At 46.1% G+C, this 5,157-nt stretch overlaps 1 pseudogene; it reads left to right on the top strand.

Moving 5' to 3' along the window:
- Window positions 1-3,371: 3,371 nt before the first annotated feature.
- LOC126602890 (uncharacterized) lies at window positions 3,372-4,760 on the top strand (annotated as a pseudogene).
- Window positions 4,761-5,157: the final 397 nt, after the last annotated feature.

Raw genomic sequence — 5,157 nt, 5'->3', positions numbered from 1 at the left:
CTTTTGTTCAGTCATTGATGGTGTAGGGGATTTGGGAGGATACAAGGTCTATCCCACTCCTCTCTAGTAAGGAGCATTCCTTGTTCCAAAAGCTTTTGGGCCGTCATCTTGGTGGGGCGGCCGTTCTCGTCAGCTCCTGAACACTTCAAGATTCCTACATTGGAGTTGTAGAAACTTGCTTCCGCAACATTGGCTGTGGGGAGAAATGGCCGTGATTCGGCCTCTACCATCTCCCAAAAGCCTGGTCATTCTATGCCCGCTTCATGATAAACAGCCACTTGTTGATGAAGAGTAGAGGGTATGGCCAAACTTTGGTGGATCCAATCTTTTCCGAGTAAGGCCCCATAAGTGGAAGTGCAGTCCACCACAAAGAATGCCAGCATTATCTTTTTAGATCCTAAATCCACTTCTAGAGGCAATATCCCATGAGTCTTAGTGATAGCGCCTGAGAAGCTAGAGACTGTGAGGTCTGTGGGAATAAGATCCTTCGTGCCTCTTCCCATTTTCTTCATCTGTTTGGCTGGTAACACATTAACAGCTGCTCCTCCATCAATTAGAATTCTTTTGAAGGGCACACCTTCTAAGTGAGCTGTAACATATATGGGTTTCAGATGATTGGCCAACGAGCTGTTCGGGCGGCTAAACACCATCTCGTCTGTGTAAATCCTTAGAGGACCGCCTTTGGATGCTTCTGAAGATTCAGCCTTGCCCGAGCTTTCTTCTTCAACTACCTCTACATTGACATGTGCCATCATTGACTCAGTTGTCAAGTAATCACCCTCCATAGTAGCGGGTTGATCAGGTCTGGCACCAAACGTGGCGGACAACACATATGTCATGTTGATATGGAAATTACTAGGCTCGGGCGGATCTTCTTTATTGCCCCCAATCTGGTCCATAAATTCATCCAACCAGGCCATCGCATCAACTGGAAGTAATGGCTCTGGTGCCCCCTCCTGTTGCTGTTGATTCATGTCCGCATACAGTGTTTATTTTGGGACTTCACCAAAAGGATCCACCAATGGCAGAGAAGGTGATCTCCCTTCAGATGAAATAGTTCCAGCGCAAATAGGCTTTGGCTTCCACCTAGGGGTTGGCACCATGATTAGATCTTCTTGAGCTCTCCTCAAGATTCTATACTTCCCAGGGTGTTGGCTCTGCGGCATGTGATCCCCCTCGCCTTCTGTCTTGCTGTTGGCCTTTTCCACCTCTTTCTTACTTCTCCAAAGGAGCTGACTACTTCCCCCAGATGCTGTTTTCTCCAACTTTTGATTTTTGGAAGCTTCGGATGTTGTGGGGGTCTTCAGGGAATTTATGTAGGCTTTGTGCTGCCTTTGAACCCTCCTAACCATGGAGGCTCCCATTGGTTTGGTAGGCTGTCCGTTCTTCCCGACTACGTACCATTTTCGCCCGAGGTGGGCAGGATGCTCTTTTCTAACAGGATTGGTCATGCCATTAATCCTTTTGATTTCCCTCCCCATCTGGCCACATTGAAGATGATCTGTACCCCTTCGTATTTTGGCCTCCATGTCTTCTGCTTCTTCAGAAACTTCATGGTTTCGGAATATTTCTGACAAAGCTTTGGGTGGGAATTACCTCCTAGTCGTTGAAAAACGCTTCGGGAAGTGTCCTTTTTTGTTGCCTGCTTAATCTTTTCGCGGGCTTCTCTTCTGACGCCTTCTTCCTTTCTCCTAATTAGTTCATGGTCAATGAGGACTCCAGCCGGGGGAATTTCGAGCTCACACTCGCATTGGCACTTACTGCACATAACCATCCCCTTGATTATGGCTGCTTTTGGATATTCGGGTGTTTTAATCACCCCTCCTGTAGGTTTTTCGGCCAATCTCTCATCTTCTGGTTCCCTTGTAATTCTTTCTTTTCCCTTCTCAACCCATGTCATATTGATCATATTTACAGGGACTTCTGAAAAGGGAACTGCAGGTTTGTCTACCACCAACTCTTCAGGCGGGCTGGTTTTAAGTCTCTTTCCCTCGGGAGGAACCAGGTCTGTTTCTTTTCTGAAGCTTGTGGAAGCTTTCTCCAATCTTTGTAACATTTGTAGTAACGTGGTTTGCAAACCTTCTGGCATTTTGACATATATCTTCTGATCCAATTTTGTCCCACCGGGCGTGCCAAAACTATGTTCGCGTCAGGAATTTCCGTCAGGGATGTTTCCTGGCCGACGAGCACACAGCTCCCCTGGAGGTTGGCGCCGGTTGAGGGCTGCTGTCGGGCTTCTGCTTCACTGTCGGGCGTTGTCGGGTAAGTCTCGTCGGGCAAGTCTTGTCGGGCAAGACTCTTTGGGCAAGGCTTGTCGGGCAAGGCTGAAAGAGAAGGACAGAGTTAACTTTGAGAGGTGCCTTTGTGGGGCCTTAGGTGTAGGCCTTGAGGCTCACAATCAAGGTTAACTTTTAGGTGTTCAGGCATGCCACTGCCATCTTTAGCATGGCAGATGTAAAATGGATGTCGCGTTTTAGTTGTATATATGTATATATCCAAGAAACCGTGTTAGTTATAACAGGTGCCTTTGTGGGGCCTTAGGTGTAGGCCTTGAGGCTTCCCATCAATAACTAAACCAGTGCTCGAACACATCATATTTGTTCTCGTGATTGCAGGAGTTTTCTAACTATTATACTTCTGATTACCCGAGTCCAAGAAGTAGAATAAACCCAAATAGGTGCCTTTGTGGGGCCTTAGGTGTAGGCCTTGAGGCTTCCCATCAGAGTTCGTTCTTATACTAAAACTCTCTAGATCGCAGAACGGAATGAATCCAAATGGATGCCTTTGTGGGGCCTTAGGTGTAGGCCTTGAGGCTTTCCATCAGAATCCATTCCATGCTCAAGCGTTCTATGGTAATCATAATATAATAGAAAGAAAACTAGAGGGAGGTCGATTACTTGAGCCCCAAGTAACTTCGGACTTCTCGTTTATCAAGGACTGTCGTGGATGGGTTAAGTCCACATAAGGTTCTTTTTTATGCCTTGAGGCCAAGGACTTTTAACTGATCAGATGTACATGCCCGAGGGCTTAGGACTTGGATCTGGTTTGAACACTGATGATATATTCAAATCGGATTCAAGTATTGAGAAAGCCTTTTAATAGTCATATTGCTAGAAATAACTTGCATATAACTGGAAGTATACAACATATTGAAAAGACAAAAACAAAACAAAGAAGGTCGGGCAAGGTTAAACCTTATCAGGTAAGGTTGCTCGTCTTGTAGGTTCCTATCTTTGTAGTTTTGTCAAAGGTCTGAAAGCTTAGAGGGATGGAGAGAGAGAGATTACAAAAGATGAATCGATACTACAGCAAGGTTGAACAAGGTAGCAGAGCTATTACAAAGGTTTGAAGGGAGGGTTATCCCGCGAGGGATGAAGGTTTGTCCCGAGAGGGATGAAGGCTGACTACAGCTTTGTTTTGAAGGCAAATCTGGCTTTGAGCAGAGTTTGTCCTTGCATTTGTTTGTTTGATTGAGTGTCCTTATTCCTGGTTTCTCTTTCTTCTTATATAGACAACTCGGCTTGGCCTCCTGTAGCAGCAGCCTTGCCCGAATGCGGTTTGAGGGTGATGACTCATCAACTTTATTACATGTACTGCCATTATAAAGTACTTTATGGGATGTGTAGCTGATCAGTCTATACCACTTGGCCCTTGGGTAGGTAAGCAAGTGATCTTCATGAGCTGCACCAAGTCAGAAAAGACCCTTTCTGCCTTCTGGGCTTTGACTGGGCTTCGGCTATCTTCCCTTTCGGGTCTCCTTTTGGGCCAGCTCATTTCTTGAGCCCAAAGTTCAAGTTTTGATCCAAACAGCACCATCAACAACAAACAACCAACACACGATTATCAGCAAGCTCCCACCAAAACCCACCTCCAAATCGACGACTGCCCCCCCAAAACAGCCGTTAGTCTGCTTCTCTATCATGGCTTACGCCAAGTCCGTCGTAAACCACCTCCACTCCTCACCCCATTCAATCCCAATCGAACAAGGCCTGACCGACGAAGAGCTGGCCTCCTTCGAAGCCGTTTTCGACTTCACCTTCCCCCCCTGACCTCCGTGCCATCCTCCAGGAAGGCCTCCCTGTGGACCTCGCATTCCCCAACTGGCGCTCCTCCTCCCACCAACAACTCCGGATCATCCTCAGCCACCAATCCCGCAGCCTTATCAGACAAGTCTCGAACGGAACTCTCTGGTGCAAGTCGTGGGGTCCGAAGACCTCACCACACCATCGTCATAGTGATGTGGACATGGCAAATTGAAGAGAGCACCGGTTCTGGTTCCGATATACCGGAACTGTTACGTGCCTTCCAGGCCGACTGTGGCGGGGAATCCTGTTTTGTACATTGACGCGGAGAGGGTTAGGGTTTTGAGTTGTGACATCACTCGGTTTTTTTGCCAAGAGTTTGGGTTCATGCACATGCCTGTGTGGGCCCCCAAGGTGGCGCGGAGGATCGAATTTTGGAGCGATGTGGCGGCGCGTGAGGAGAGGCGCGGGTGGTGGAGTAGTTATAAGTTGGCGGAATGTTTGGAGAAGGTGTTTTGGAGGCTGAGGAAGGGCAGGTGGGAAGAGGAAGAGGTTAGGGAGATGATGATGATGGATGGCCATGGTGAGAAGATGAGAAGTGGGCCCTACGCAATGGGAGATGGCAATGACTTGGCGGGAGTGGGGTGGCGCGTGAAGGTGCTGTCTAGGGTTTTGTTGCGTGGGGGTTGGACCAAAGAGGATGTGATAGACTCCCTTGGTCTTGAGGGAACAGAATGAGTAACATGTTATGCGCTTCTTCATAATTAGAACCCTCATTTGTACCATCATCGTTTGGAAATTAGTCCATTACCGCATTTACAAATAACATATTTTTTTTTGTAAAAATTTCATAATTAGAACCGTTCAACTTTTTAGACTTTATTTTAAGATCATTCTTACAAAAAGTCATTCGAATTAGAGTTCGTTTAGTCATCCAAATTTATCAAATACATCAAAGGTGTATGTACTAAGTAACATATTCATAGTGTACCGTTCATTTATTTGATACATTTAGGTAAAAATAATTTCTTATTAGAATAATATTTTGTAAGTATAATCTTCAAATGAACATTATTAAATTGAATGGTTCAGGTTTTAAAATTTCTACGTTGAAATTTATATTTTCATGTGAGAG

Source organism: Malus sylvestris, chromosome 15 (assembly GCF_916048215.2).
Source record: "Malus sylvestris chromosome 15, drMalSylv7.2, whole genome shotgun sequence".
Classification (NCBI taxonomy): Eukaryota; Viridiplantae; Streptophyta; class Magnoliopsida; order Rosales; family Rosaceae; genus Malus; species Malus sylvestris.
Note: the sequence above shows the minus strand (reverse complement) of the source record. Positions and strands in the feature narration are given on the sequence as shown.